General features: G+C 38.9%; 1 protein-coding gene across 20 annotated transcripts in view; it reads left to right on the top strand.

Annotated features, from left to right (window-relative positions):
• ZBTB20 (zinc finger and BTB domain containing 20) overlaps positions 1-16,304 on the top strand; it is a 635,479-nt gene that overhangs the window by 342,255 nt on the left and 276,920 nt on the right. For 15 of the 20 annotated variants that reach the window (XR_006415891.1, XR_006415892.1, XR_006415893.1 and 12 more), the window contains one exon: positions 15,209-15,280. The exons of 2 other annotated variants lie outside the window; for them this stretch is intronic. The gene's annotated coding sequence lies outside the window, so the exon portion shown is untranslated. Of the gene's footprint in view, positions 1-7,626; positions 7,738-15,067; positions 15,079-15,208; positions 15,281-16,304 lie in introns of those variants that run through there. 3 more of the 20 variants (XM_044442014.1, XM_044442016.1, XM_044442005.1) reach the window with 2 other exon arrangements.

Genomic DNA, 16,304 nt, shown 5'->3' with positions numbered 1-16,304 from the left:
TCCATGTGATAATGCACTATGGCCTACCATATCCAGACCTAGTCACTATATTTTTCATGACAAAAATGAGCTACCATGAGGTTTGCATGCTTCTCATCCCTTCTCTTCCAACATGGCTATAGGGAGGACATCTGACACTTTCATAATTGTTTGGTTTGCATATCACAAATCAGCATTTTGCCCAAACTCTAATCTGTGGTTAATGTTAGCCATGTTTTGTTGAAGCAACACAGCTTCATAAGCAATGGTTTTAATCTGGCTTGTTTCAAACAAAGCATAGTTAACATTAAATACAGTTTGCCAGGTTTAGGCAAAACAGAAAAACCAGAATGAAAGCTTCCAAAATATTCTCACCCACTGAAGGAGAGGGGAGGAAGGACATGAACCCAAGGCTCACTATGATTTCTTTTTGTCTCAGTAAACTATGAATTTATGTAACATTTGTATGCAGCTACTAAAGAGTTCAGTTTTTCCACTATTTGCCTTGCATCTTCTTAAACCTACAGAATAATAGTGTGTTCCACATGTGTAACTTGGCATGCCTAATAAATGTTATCATGTAGTATTATAACAGGATTATTTTAGGGTAATAGTCAACTTGCAGTTACTACTCTTTATGTTAAAAGAAATGGGGACACTGGATAGAAATTGTGCACAGGCTAATCTTTTTAGCAGAACAGGTTACAGTTAAGTGAGTATCTTCACTGTGTGCTAAGGCTATCCATGAGATAAGGAAATCAGACCTCAGAGAATATGTTAAATTCTTTTGTAAACTGGTTCTGATAGCTTTGGATTTTTCCCAATTGCTGCTATGAAAATCTTATTACTTGAACATCACTTCTAAATTATTTCCTTGAAGTCCCTTCTTATGTCCTTGCTTTTTCGTGTTTTAGTATTACCTTTTTCCTCTATCTCTTTTCTTTGTGCCAGGCAGCGGGCACATATAAATATGGTAGTTTCAGCATGCACACTGAGTACCTAAGTGAGGCAAATAACAAAATGCCAATTAGAAAACGTTTGCAAATGCAATTTTAAAAATACAAAAGTAAATAAAGCCTCAATAAGTTTTCCCAATAAGAATTTGGGATTCCAGTATGAAGCTCCTCCTGTTTTACAAACCCCTTCTAGATCAAAAAAGAAGAATTGCCTCCTTTTTTGGTCATTATAAAATGTACTGCTCAGAGGCATTGCCCATTTTGTGGGACAGTATTTTTTATTTTTGTCTTAGAATGACAGTTTTGACATGATGTGGCATCTGAAATCATCCATTATCATTATCCTGTACTTTGCTGCCTCTAATCTTTTTCCTTGTGTTTCAAAATCACTGCCATCATTCTGGTCAATAGCTACTCAGATGCTCCATTATTGGTCCCTAGAATTTTTAGGGTTTTTGGTATGGTTTGGATTTTCTTCTGCGCACCACCTCAGTGCTCTAACTTACTTGAGTCTACATTTTAATACACAGACAGCAGTAGAACAAATTCACCTATTTTTTCTCAAGGGAACGATTTAGGATTTCCCCACATTTTGAGTAGTTCCATTGAGATTCTTTTCTGCCAAACTGTCGTGTTCAAGCATAACTGTCTAGATGCCCATGGAAAAGTTCTCAACATATCTGCAATTAGAGAGGAAGGGAATGGTGTTTCCTCTTGTGGTGTTTCCCAAAATGCCTTTTTTGCCCTGATTTGGAATTTGGAAGGCATCAGACTCACACACAGATAGTAGCTTTTTGCATTGCATGATGATGGCCTGGTTCATGCTAAAGGATCTAGCCTGATTCCGTGCTAGATCATCAGAGAGCAGTTGGGAACTGGCATGATTTAACACTCTTGTATATCCCCAAAATACTGCTTTATAGGCCCCTTCCAGTTCTACTGTTTTATGATTTTAAATCCCTGTTCATACACAAAATAGCCATGCAAAGGCCTAGGGTGAGGCTATCTTTATCCACAACATTTGGTGTTCCTTGTCAAAGTCTGTTTGTTTTTTTTTAATTTTGTGACGGAGGAGCATTGACTCACGTGACATTGTCCCTGAAAACTGAAGACATCCAGATCAGTCAAAGTTTTACTTTCTTCGCTTAGCACTTCATCTGTGCCTTTTCTCCCTTTTAGACTTCCAGTGCTTGCATTATAAGCACTTATACATTCCATTGCCTTTTGACTGTTCTCTTTTGTGGGTGTTTTTTATCTAACACCTCAACTGATTTGTTTCGTATTGGTTCCCTTGTGCATATTGTCAACTTCTATTCTGTTCTATTTTTGAGGACTTCACGTATCTGAAACATCGTCCCTTAGGAGTGAGTCATTCTGATGAGGATACTTCTCATCACCTGTCAGCTTTTCCCCAGGTGTTAGTCTATAAGTTACTGTACTGTTTTAAATTTAAATGCCAGCAGTTGGGTCCCATCAGGATCTATGTAATACTCATCTCTTCTATATAGATTACCCTTGACGAAGAGGTGTTCTGTTGATGTCTAACAAATGCGTCACAAATTTCTTTTGAAGTCCAAAGAAAACAAATCTTGAAATCTGAAATGATTCTTCTTCTTAGCTGTATTGAATTCTAGTGTGAATAATATAGTAGATTGCTTCAAAGATGCTTTTTGTTCACTTAAGTTATATTCCATGCTCCTCGAGAAAATTTGTGTATCATAGTTATCACTTCTATGTATTATTGCTGCTTTTAGCACTGGGCACATCTAGAAATGGCTGTACTTAGTTGCTGCTTTTTCCCCATTGTCTGCTTCTAGGTGCTTGACACTGAACTTGTCTCCACCTTGTGTTGCTGTAAGGTCTGAGGCATGGGTAGCAGGCAGCTAAGGTTGGAATGCTAGGATCAGGGTGCAGGTGCAAGGTGGAGTCCTGCAGGAGGCTGAGATGGCCAGAAGCAAGTGGGACATTTGTTTAACACTCCAGGGTCAAAGCCAGCAAGACGATGGATCCAAGCAAACAAGATATCATAACCAAAAGCCACAGCTCAAGAGCGTACTCCAAATATTAAGTTCCAGAAAGACAGTCACATTCAAGAGCAAGGCAAGGTCAGGGAGGAGAGCCACACGTACCTGGGAATCAGGGTCAGACTGAAGGCAAGGATGGAAACAAGAATAGGCAGGAACAGACTGGAGCAAGGCAGGTAGGCAGTTAGACAGGAACCAGAAGAGAGAGTCCAGAGAACCAGAGCCCAAGGAGTCACAAGAACTGCTTGTGATACTGTGGCAAAGAGCATCAGTGGAGGGAGGCCTCTTATGCTGGTCTCCAGGGCCTCCAGCTGCACCGTGAAATTGCTGCTCAGCTGTCACCGTCAAAGGTGTTCCTGGTTCTGCAGGCACCTACAGGGTCACTCAGGCCCTGATCCCGACAGTTGCCTGACTCTGTGTGGTAGAAGAGTTATGTTAATGTTTGGCTTGCCTAATGCTTTTCTCACTCCTTTTCCCTTTCTCCACTTAATCACAGAGCAGGGCACAATACACATACTTTATCCATGCTTGTGTTGTTTAAATTATGACTTGGGTTATTCTAAACAATTTTTCCTTGCCCTAGGGAGCCTGTAGCAGAGCTTGAGACTGCCTAGTTCCAGTGGGCTTAAATCATGGAGTTAGACAAACCTTAACTGATCACAAGATCGAACAGATTGTTTCCAGAACATTTATGTTTCAGTAGCTGTATGGCCCTGGGTAAAAGCTAAGTGCTCGTGCTAATCAAGGGGCTTTATCCAATACTCTATGAGTACATCACATGTGGATGTAGTGCACATGCAGGGATCATCATAGGGAAAAGACAGGGCTCCCACCAATGCATGTGCACTATCGGGGTAAAAGGGTTGTACCATTGGGGAAGGGATCAACAACAGGGCTGTGCTACACCATATGGGAATTTCTTCATGCATGGGTTCTCTGCTCACAATAAACTGGCTCGATTCAGCTAACTTTGTTTCCTTTGCTAAATATGAGATAAATAAATAGTCTTTTAAATTCTCAAGCATTTTGACATAAATTGTGTTCTTCGCTTTGGAATTACATGTCCTTTTCAAAAATCCAAAATCAGGACCACATTCTAGTGCATGAAAAACTGCAGCAGAACTGATAATGAACAGAAATGGAAACTGACAAGCTATTTTCATTTCTCTAGATGCTTTAAAAAGCCAATTGCCTAAATACATAAAGTAGTAAATTAGATTTTTAAAATTGTTTCTGCTTAATAACCGAAAGTGTTATTAGTAATACAGGTAAGGAAATTACTTAATAAAAAAACTCTGTGGTTTTTAACCTGGCAGTGTCCCTTTTAATTAAGTCATAAGGCATCCTTAGATGAAAGATATTATAAAGGTGCAGTATGTAACTTCTATTATTTATAACAGTACGCTAAAGGTCTACCTGAAACCGATTAAATCTAGCAGTAGCAGCAAAGTGTGTGCGCACACACAGACATGTTCCTGAAGTCTCTCCCTCCCTCCCTCCCCCTCTCTCTCCCACTCGTTCATGTGTACTTAAGGTAACTATTGCAATAGTATCCCCACTCCTATGGCCATATATGATTTTTAGCTCCACTTTTTTTACCAAAACTTTGGGCATAGGATGGAGTGCCCAAAGGTTCCAGGTCCTTGCTAGCAAAGGTGAGGCAGGATAGGTGGAATGATAAAGCTGTTTTTTTGCCTTCTGTTCCTCCTTAAAAATCATTTGGAGCTAGATAGACCCATGAACCATTCCAGCTTTCTATTGTGGCAGTGAGCAAGGATGGGAATAGAGAGGTTTTCCACAGTGGCTGTGAAGGATGTGGAGAGAAATCCCTCCTTGGTTTGCCACCATCACCACCCACTTCATATCTCTGTCTGCAACCTTCATTGAGGAAATCCAGCATATACCCTGGCCCCAGAACACCTTTCTGTGGACCATAGGAGGGTGTCTTCCTAGCCTTTGTTTGTTCATTTGGATTGAATTTAATCCATATGTTTATACAAACAGGGTCTTTGAGATGACAACTTCAAATTCTAAAAACAGTTTAGGTTCCAGATTTTGTCCCAAAACATCTTTAGTGTACATCTGAATTATTTCAAAACTGGTTACTGTGTCACAGCTGTATTTAAATAAAATGGGCACTATCCAGTATTATCCGACCCACATTTGAAGCTCACTGCTGCTCCCATTCACAAGGAGCCAATCCCATTGTTTCTGTTACACAAGTAGTATCCACCACTTGTGTAGTGAAGATTCAGTGCTTCTGGGGGTATCACAGCAATGAAGAGAAATGCTGGTTCCCGGAATAGGGCAGATTGGTGAAGCTCCTTTATGGGAGTCCCATTGATCTGCCTGTTGTGGCTGTTCTCCCTGTTATTCCAAGCAGATCTAGATAGTGGTTTGCTAAGTAAAAGACTTTGTTTTGTTAATACTGGTCAAACAGGCTGGTTCCAAGTTACAAGTGAAGAGTATTACAGAAGTCAGTGAGGAAAGAAACAAGCAAAATTAGAATATCAACCATTAAATAAATGAAATACAAAGTAGATTCTAAACGGAATACCTTTCCTTCCTTCCAAACTGAGATTACCAAATAATGCTTCAGGGCAGATCTTCCTGCTTAGGGGCCAGTCACTTGTAGCATCTGGTCTGCCCACTTTACCCTGGCAGTTATGATGTTTGGTCTGCCCTCCTCCTTATTAGCATGCTCACTAAGCTTTTCTGGCATTTGAAACTGGTTGATCCTTAATGAGCTCCTAGCCTTGGAATTCCAGCAGCCAAGTGCTTGCACTGCTTCTTCCTCTGACTCAGAATCTGTTCTCACATCCCTTGAAGACTCTGTTACAGGAAGAATGTGCCCAATCCCTATACTGCCTGTTCCTGAAATATGTGCTTCTACTAATTTCAGGTAGTCCTTGAAGCACTAAATCTCCATTACAGAAGCAATGGGTACCTCTTGGGGAGCAGCATTAGTGGGGCTAGCTGCTCATGGACAACCACCATTAGATACTGCCTTATGTATGCTAACTGCTATAAGTAAATATCAAGCCCTGCCAAATTAATGCTAGAAGTAAGGTTTTCCCCCCCTTTTTTTAAGTCCAGTGCCTGGTTACCTGTTTTCTTTCATGAATGATCCCTTTCAATGTAAAAGGATTACTCTTTCACTACAAAATAACACAGAGAATTGTGTTCCCTGTAGTGTTTCACATATTTTCACTCACATGTTAACTTAGGTTGAGCATTAGGGTTAAAGATGCTAACTTAGGAACAATTTCACTGATGCAGTAGTTACTTAAGCTAGAATGAGTGTATGCAGCTCTCATTTTTGCTGCTGATCTGTAGTTTGCTGCTGCTCCTGCTGCCCCAGTCTAATCAACAGAAATATACTGTGTTAATTTTTGAACAGCTGTATACAATGCAAACAGTTTGGATAGGCTTGTTCTTTCAAAACATTTGTTCGCCTGCTTTTAATTTCTAAAATATAAATAACAATTCAATTCATATGAAATGCTGCACTCTGGAATATGTGGCTTAATCACATTCTATATATGTATGTATATACGCATCACACATACATATAAAACATAGTGCATTGATTTTGATTTGAGGAAAATTCATCAAATGTATTTTCTGTTGTGGTCAGTATGCAAATCTTAGAGCAGGTAGACTCTTATTCTGTCTTACAGTGGTCATGGCAAATGGATGGATAAGATGGCTTTTTCTTAAATTAAGAAAAAATTTAAGAATTTAAAAAATTAAGTGGGACAAGCTACTGCAGTATGTAGTAAAACTCAGGCTGATGGAAAGCACCATCTGAGAAGGGTTAGAACTGGGAGGACAGAATTGCTTAACCCTCGCTCTGCCAGCCATTCTTCTTACCCAAAATGATTTTTACTTTTAGCAGTCATTGAAATCCAAATACAGCTTTGTAAGGCTTCCGGGAAGAAATGGAACTAGTGGCTGTCATGGTGTTCATTACATAGCTAAAGTATAATATGCAGTTTGTCCTGTTCTAGTGAAGATTGGTTTAAACAGCATTTTTAAAGATTTTAATCCAGGTCTTTAGAGGCATCTTCTTGATTCTGTGTAGTTACATTAACATTCATTGTATATTCTATAATATGCAGGATTTTCATTTCAGTTTGTTGTATTGTTCTATCCATATATCTATTCACTTGTTTCCTTCTGCCCCTCCCCTATAGAGCTCAGAACTCAGAAGATGGTTATTTTGAATCTACCCCAGTTTGGCTACAGTTGGCCTAGTTATAACATCTATAATCTATCTAGCTATTGAGTTGTAATAAACCTACTGCTTTTGGTTGGGCAAATGGAGGAGGAGTGTATTTTTTGTTATTTAGAAGTGCTGATCTATTAATTTTGTCACTAAACTCTAAACATTCAGCAGCTCTCGTGTGATTATCATTGCACTGAATGAATAAATCCTTTGTTTTTAGCCAATTGAGTCTTGAGCAAGACACCCATGATAGCTGCAGTCCTGGAGATATGGATAGCTGTGATTAGCTTTCTCGATTTAATTACAACTACCTTGTGGTTTAGGCAACAGGTTGCATATATTCCACCTGACAGTTCCATTTTTATTACAAGTAGAAAATAAAATGAAAATAGTTGTGACAATGTTGGTACATCCATGTGACATGTAATGCCCTTTTTAGGGGAAAGCTACAGGACCCTTTATTCTGGCTGCAACAGATGAAGACAGCGTTCTTATGGTCCCTGGGCAAGCATCCCTGGACCTTAGGGTGGATCAGAAAATCTCTTCAGAGGTCAGAGAGAGCACTTGAATGCTTTTCCATATTTAATGCATACCTTGGTATAGAAAAAATCCCAGTGTGGAAAAAGTGAAATCCAAGATAATTTATTAATCCTTGTTTTCCTGTTTCTCTGAATGTGCGAAGCAGCTCAGAGTAACAAAAGGATTGTTGATTAATGCTGATTTTAATCTAATAAAGTGCCATTGCTTTTAATAGAGCTATTCCAGTTTTTACTAGCCAAAAGGAGGTCAGGATCAGGCCCTAAGTAAGGACTTAAAGTTTTAGCCTAACTCTAATCCTTCTGTATTTTAATTAATTATTTTTTAAAGGCACGGCTATGCTTAGTGTTAATAGCATTTACCTCAAAGTTCACTTGAAAGCAAACTAATAAGATTTTGCTATAAAATGCCAAAAACACTAAAAATATAAAAGTTGTGCTGTGCTCAGCCAGGGTGGGAAATTCCATTGTGGCTTCGTGCCCGTGGCAGGTAGAGTGGAATTTAATGAAGGAAACTGCTGTGTTTTTGTGTCTTTCTGTATGTTTTTCCTTTAAAACCGAGAGCTGGGCAGGCTTCCCATTTGACCTGATATGACCCAAACAAATTGCTTCTTATATAAAAACAACGGCAGACTTAGAGAATGTGAAAATGTACACTGTATCCTTTCCCCACCAACTCTTGGGTAAAAAAGAAAGCAAGCCTGAGAAACAAGACAGCCCTGTCAAGAGTTCTTGAGTGCAGCTATCACTCAAGTTTGATCATGTGAAGATTAGAACAGGTTTGGTTTTGCCACAGAGATTCTTGGGGTGTTAGAGTTTCATACTGCTATTGTATTTTTATTTTTTGGGAGATTAAGGTTGGTTTTAAGCAGGCTTTTTCCTGGTTTTATGATGCTCTATTGAAAAAGAGGAGAGGAAAATGCAACTCTTAAAGAAGAAAACATATGTTTATGCTAAAATTAAAAGGAATTTTATAAAAAGCAAAATGACAGGAAGGGGGAAAAAAGAAAAAGAGAGTTTCTAGTTTGTCCTTCCAGTCTGTTCTTCAGATGTAGATGATTTAGGGCATGTCCACTGATATTGTATTCAGATGTGTTGCCTTGGCATGCATATGTCCAGATTTATTTTAAAAAACAGAAAAAAGCAGTGTGTGTTCATGAAATGACTTAGTAAAACCCTTCTCTTTTTGAATTATTTTAATCACAAATCCTGTTGTTTAAATTTTCTAAAGTGCTATGCTTTTTTAAAGTTCTTTACAGAACTGACTGTTCTGAAGTTGGCACCTTCCACATAACAGCACGCAGAGATTAAAGGCAGGGGAGTAGAGAGGCTTTAATCAGACCAGAGGGCTAATGTAATGCATACTGAAGCTCAAATCTGCTATGAGTAACAAATGAAATGAATTTCAAGGTCTTGGCTGATCTGCAGCATGCAGTTAAACTGGAGGATCTGTCTTCCCTTCCCTAGCTCCCTCCTCCAAATTATAAATATCTTTGATCTCAACAGAAGTTTTACATGTAGTGTTTAAGTGCTGGAATGATGGGCCTTTTTAGGAAACCACTGACTACAGAAACAAGTTTTTAGTACCTGTAGTGATGGATGAAAAATGATAAAAGATCAATTATGTAGCTGGTTGTGTCGTGCTCCTAGTGCTTCATTTGGATGTGTGTATAATAGAAACAAAGAAACATAAAAACAGAGCAAGTCAGAAGGGACCTCCCAGGCCATCTAGTCTGGCCCCCGGCTCCAGCTAGCTCTGCTCATGACATAACATCAGTGGTGAGGATTTCCTTTTTCCAGCTTTGACTGTTATGCCCACTATGTCCTTTTCCTGACAAAACTGTATCACAGTTTGGCCATTCATGCCCATTCCAAATTAGACTACTGTAACACACTGGCCATGGGGCTGCCTTTGAAAACTGTTTGATAATCTTTGCTGGGGCAAAATGTGCCGCCAGTTCTCTGCTGGGGCTAAGCATTAAAAACACATTATGAATTTTTGCTTAATCTGCACAGGTTAAAATTTGTTTCCAGGTGCAATTTGAGGTGCTGATTTCACATTTTAAAGTTGAAAATAGCTTGGAGCCTGGATGCCAAGGGCTGCCTTCTTCTGCCTGTACCTCCATACATGCTCCAATCAAGTCTGAGTTCTTGCTTCAGGTTCTGTGGCAAAACAAAATATAATGGCAAGATACAGGGAGCAGGGTCTTTTCAGTAGTGAATGCCCACCCAAGGAAAATTTATCAGAACTTGATATATTATTTTGTAGGCATCTGGCCAAAATGTGGCCGTTTCAGTAGGTTTTAGTTTATTGTTCACTTAGCTATTATCTTAAGCTTCTTCTCCATCATGGTTGTTTTCTGTTTTTTTGATTCTGGGGATTTACTAGATACATTTTGAATTTTTGTTCTATAAGCTGCCTTTAAAATGGACCACATGATGTATAATGTAGTTCAAGGTGTTTTAAGTTTAAAATTACTTGCTAAGGTTAATCTTATGTTCATAGATTATTATTTGCAGAAGAATGTGAAAAACCATGTAAGTAGGCAGTACTAATGCCAAGTTTGTGTGGAGGACGGATCAATAAATCCCTTCAGTTGGTATGCACAGGTTAGTAGGCATCTCAATTCAACGTAAAAAATAGTTTATGAAAATGTAACTTTGTGGCAACCTGACACTTGCAGGCAACCCTATCAAAGCACTGTCTTGATGCAAAAGCTACAACCACCATGAATAAAACAAATCCAGTATTCTCATTTATCAAGTGCTCTTGGTCCCTGTGGAATAACTGGCTGAGGATCCCACTGGGGTCCCTTGGATTGGACTTCTTGTAGCCCACCCATGCCTTAGGTAACACAGCTAGATTACTCATATTGTTCAGCATGCTGCTAAATACCTTGATATTGAAATAACATTTGTGAGACCCAGAAAAGTGCTGTACCCTTCTGATCCTCCCTTCTTTCAGTCCCAGAGCACACATTCTGGGTTTTGTGAAAACAAAGTAAAAATTCATTAAAGATTCAGAATGGGGGGAAAGTTGGTCAGATTCTGAGCACAAAACAATAAGCAGTTCAAACTAACAATGCAGTGGCACAAAACAAGTAGAAAAAGAAAGACGCAGTCTAGCTAGCAGCCCTGTGGAGACTGCCTGTCTGGTTCTTGGAAGACCCACTGTGTCTGTGATAAACTTCCCCTAGTGCTTATGTCAGGTCTCCCCATTTTGTTTGGGGGAAAAACTCTACCTGGGCACCTGTATTCATGTGCTTGCTTTACGCTCCCCTCCTTCCTGGGAGACTAGCTCATGGCAGTTGTGTTGGAAAACAAAGATTCCTCGCCAACTTCCTTTTCCAGTGCATTATATTTCCTGTAATTCCTCCTTCCTTGCATGGGTGTAGATACCAAAACAATATATGTTCACCCATGTGTGGGATGGGGTAAGAGGACTGCTTAACCTCTGGGAATGGCTGTCTTCAGTCTGGCAAGCAGCAGCAGCTGTCTTTTCTAGAGGCATGACCTACTTTTGCAGGATGAGGACTGGCGCAGTGGCCCATTTAGTGCCCATTTTAGGCCTGTTTCGGCAGGAGGATTATAGTTTATGGCTAGCAGCTGGTAATTGCTGTATTCTGCCACAAGCTTCACCTGCAAAAGGCAAGGTTTTTGCATGTTAACAGTTTTTGTTCTCTGTGGGTTTCCTCAAGAGTAGTGAGACTGTTGGCAGATCTGCCCCACCCTAGCTATATTTATTTGCTGGGGCCTAAGGCAGGTTTTTAGCCTCTTAGACAAAGACTAGAAGGATCTGACTGAATAAAACCTGCATTTCTGGCAGTTCCTTTTAGAGGCATGGGATGTTTATGTGTGTGTGCTACTACTGGTATGTATTTTCTGTTCTTGTGTATCTTCTCCCTATGAATGCTGGGCAGAGAGATCCTTTAATTTATGCCCGATGCCTTGATGTGAGTGATGTGCTACTGAGGTGCTCTTTTAGCAGGAATTGCCTAACTAGAGATAAGAACTCTAGCTGAATAGTTTCCTAGTGTCATATGGATACTGGCAAGAGCTGATCCACTGTATTTTTTTACTGACAGACTGGATATGGAGTCTTTAATCTTTTAGTAGATACAACTTTATAGTATTATGTATAATTTTATCACTTGTTTCAATAACTGTGGTTGCCTTTTAGTTACGATCTGTGAATTATGTGTGGGTGGGCCAATTGCTCAGGTGCTCTAGGGCAACAGGCAATATGGCACTGACAGGGAAAAATATTGTTGCAGGAGAAGGAGAAATTGTTGTCTACAAACTAACTCTTAGAAGGTTATCCTAATAAGTTGGAGACCAGTCTGTGCCACACACACTCCTTTTACTGCTTCTTGTAATGCCAAGTCAGGCCATAATAAAAGTGCAGTCCTGTCTAATTTGGTCAGGGATGAGGGTGCTGGCATGGCCTGTATTACAAAGATCTGGCTGGGAGAAGACGGTGGTCCTATATGGCCTTTCAAGCTGGCTATTGTATTGTGATGCAAATGAGAGAAAGTAGGCAGGGAAAGGTCATGTGGCTGTGATCTGTAAGAATGCCTTCTCGTTGACGAGATAACCTGTTCAGGAACTGGTATGCTGTTGAGACTGGGGTTCAGGGACAGACTTGGGATTCTGCTAGTATGTAGACTGTCTTGTTACCTAGCAGAATCTCTGGCTGAATTTTCAGAACTGGTGTTGGATTCCACCTGGCTGTTAATCTGGGTGATTTCAATATCACTGTTGAGTCCAGTTTGTCAGGTGCTACTTATGAGTTCATGATTACTATTAGAGTCATGGGCCTATCCAGTATGTCTCTGAACCACCACACACTCCTGATATTACATTCAGTTCTGAACAGTTGGTTCTGAAGATTGAAAATTTGTCTTTCTCAGTCTTGCCTTGGTCAGGTCATTACCTGGTCAAGGCTAAGATCACAGCCCTTTCTTTGTGCCCCTGCAGAAATGATGAACCTATTGGAATGGTTGACTCTTGAAGCTGCATAGATCCAATAGGTTTCTAGTTAGCCCTAGGGATTGTTTTGCAAGTTCTGCCAACAGTCCTGTTGAGTCACCAAATATAATCAGAAGAGGGTTGGGACATTACACACAATTGCTCCTGAGTGTCCTTTCCATCTGGTTTCCAAAAGACTTCCCTGGTATACCAATAAGCTCCAAGATACAAAGCACAGAGGACCTGCTGTTTCCTCTGTGTCATAATCTATTAGAAATGCATCCATTAGAAATTGCCCTGGAAGTGCAAAAATTCTTAAGAAATGAAAATTGGAGTGGAATATTAGTACTATCTATAGTTAATGGTGATAATGAGATTCTGAGAATGGATTGCCCACAAAATCTATGTGTCATGGGGAAATTTTAAGTGGAATTCTGTGTATCAATATGTTTTATTGATTGATTGATTGATTGATACATTGATTGAATTGATTTACTAGTATATCTAGGATCTTTCAAGAAGAGCAGCTTTCTAGAACTCATTTTGAAATTTTCTAAGGAAATAACTGGAGCATTAAAAAAGGAACTCTTAAGATATTATTAATCCTTCCAAAGGCATTTTCTTCAAACCATCCAACGGGTAATAGAAAAACAAACTCTTTTCCAGTCAACATATCCAAGCTTTTTGCATTGTCCTTACTCTTGGTATTTGGGTGCTTACCCTTACCAAAAACCAAGGGTAAGAAGAACAGAAACAGCTTTTATTGTAAGATGGATATGTTGATTAGGAACTAGTTTATTTTGCATTATATATATGAATGGTTGGAGAAAACTTATTGGTGGGATTAACAATCTATAAGTCTTCACAAACAATGTATATATTTTTGCCAGTTTACTCTTCAAACATGAGTGATTTTTATTACTTTCAATTAGCATTTGCCACTTTTTTTGTTATACAATAATTTTTCTATGGTTTTGTGCTTATACACTTTACAGTGCAATCCAGTGATGTCCACTCAGAGGGAGTTACAAGATTGTGTGCCCAGAGAGTCCAAGGTGCACAAGATTGTGTGCCCAAAGGGTTCATGCTTAAAGTGGAAGCATGAATTAGACAGGCTGTAGCTGAAGAAAACTATTATTGGAAAGGAACAAAAAGAGGAAGCATTGCTTTTTTTCCAGCATGAAGCCAATTCTGAATAGATGTCCTACATCTGCATTTAAATTGACAAATTCTTGTCCTCTTGCTTGTTTTGTTTGTGGAGTCTTCTTTTCATTTACTGTTGTTACTGGCAAGTTAAACACATCTGCAACATTTAAGTCATAGATTAATTGTAACCATGTAGGGAAGGGGAAATAATAATTCCAGTGCTTGGGACAGACACTGGACATTCCAGTTATTTGGATAGATCCAGTGTTTCCATACTAGAGCATAAAAATATTTCCAGGCACTAGAAATAGCTGCTACCTTATGATACTACGTCTCAGAAGCCAAGTGACTTAACAGAAACAGAGATTTGACTAACTACAGACTAAAAGAAAATGTGTATAGTAAATGCTTACCTATGCTTAGTCATTTACTTGCTTTCAAGAGTCACATTACGGCCCAGTGACTCAACTCCTCCTTGCAGTCATTGGGAAATTTAAAGGAAGAAAAGGCCACTTAAATTCCTGTAGTATAACAATTCATCCATTTGTAAGTTCGTGCTGGTTAGGGAGCAATGCGTCAGTCCAAATCTGTACATGTTTGTCAATTCCCAGGATGTTTCAGATTTTTGAGAGCAGTTCAAATACAATAGCTACTATGCTGAAACATGCATTGGGCATGGCAAAGAGTGAGCAAGAACATTAAGAGCACTGGTTGAGGGATCCCAACCTGGATTAAGACTGAAAGACTCTGTCTCAGAAGCCAACAAGGGTGACAGTGCAGAAATTTGATGCACTTTGGTGTAAAATGCAGGACAGTACCTAAACCCATATTTACTGTTTATATGTCATGCCACAGTTTTAATAAGATATTCATAAAAGTACAAAAAGCATTTTGTTGAATTCTGATGAGCTGGAAATTATCACCTAATCTTCAAGTATTATAACAGGGTGGTTTATAATAAAATATTAAAATATCATCAAATAACTTATAAACTAAAACCAGCAAATCTGTAAAAACATCAGCCAAATTAAACAGGTTAGCAAAAGTTTAAATAATGTTATTGTAGAAATACCATTTTGCATGAAGCAAAAAAATGCCAGACCCTTAACATCATAGCCAGGATAATCTTACTGGTATTTATTTCATCATTTGCTATATTATTACTCCTTGTTATATAAATTTATTGTATACAGTAATATATTACTGTATATTGTACAATATATAATGTAGATTGCATTCCTGTTCTAATGCTCAATAAATTAAAAACAACAAATTTGACTATTCCTTTATTAGCTGATTTTGTAAACAGTTCTTCTGACTGGATGACTTTTCCTTATGTCAATATGGCCTTTATCTCATCTTTCCTTTCAGCTGGATTCCAAAAGTACTTACTGATGACATGATCCCTGTTCATGGGTTTGCATCCCTGTAATACTTGGACATGTGAGTTGTCTGTACCTTGTTTTCCTATTGAATCCCACATTTTAAATTGTTTTATCTTAATGTAAAACTGGCTAGACCTAGTTTTGGATTTGTTCCAAAGAGTGTTACACTTGTAATGTTACCTAGATTGTGGCAAAGCAGAAGTCCTAGTACCAGTAGTATTGGTAGGTAATTCAAGGGCTGCTTATTCTCTATGCACTTATACAACAGTGCTGGGGAGGGGAAAATATGGCAAACTTGCATTATAAGGTAGAACAAATTATCATAATAGTCTTTATTAGTCTTGAAGCCTATGAACCTATTGCACTGCAGACATAAGTATTAATATGTTCTCCATTTTGCATGTTAATGACTGCATGCCCTTTTTCCAGCCAAATTTTTGAGTATGCATTATGTGGAAAATTAATCTTTCTGAAAGTAAAAATACATACAGATCTCAACTTTCAAAGTCTAAGGTGCTTTGTACATCTCAGTATATGACAATATGTTAACAAATCCTCAGTCCAATGCCTCTGTCAGGTATGTTGTAGTCCTCCATATGTATTCCTGTCATTTTCACTCGCTTTATGAAAATGATATCCAGTGCAAATTCTTAAATTGTTCCCTTGGTAGGAAGTTCCCTTGTTGATGTGTCAGTACAAAATTCCTGCATCGTTTATAGAAGAAAATAGATATTTCAAGGAGCCCATGCATGTACTGTTGTTGTTGGGGGAAGTGGGGTGTTGGCAAATTCTAGAAGAGGTTATGTTAGTCTGAGGCCATAAAACTAGGAATCCTCCTAATACTGTTAAATGTATTTTGGCATAACCTCTTAGATTATGAAATAGACACTTCAGGAGCATGTGCATTTATAAAATACATGAATGCACCAGCCCTGCAGGACTGGGATCACACAGTTGCAGATGTGTGCTGTTCTGTATTCCTTTGACAGACACATAGAGGTTGAGGGCAGGGCTAGCAGGCAGGATATTTCTCTGCAGTGTGTAAATTAAGCCAGCAGATTTGAAGGTGAGAAAAGGGCCAT

The sequence above is a fragment of the Varanus komodoensis genome, unplaced genomic scaffold, assembly GCF_004798865.1.
Source record: "Varanus komodoensis strain SLA01 unplaced genomic scaffold, ASM479886v1 scaffold4, whole genome shotgun sequence".
In the NCBI taxonomy this organism is placed as follows: Eukaryota; Metazoa; Chordata; class Lepidosauria; order Squamata; family Varanidae; genus Varanus; species Varanus komodoensis.
This window is presented reverse-complemented; position numbering and strand designations above follow the sequence as displayed.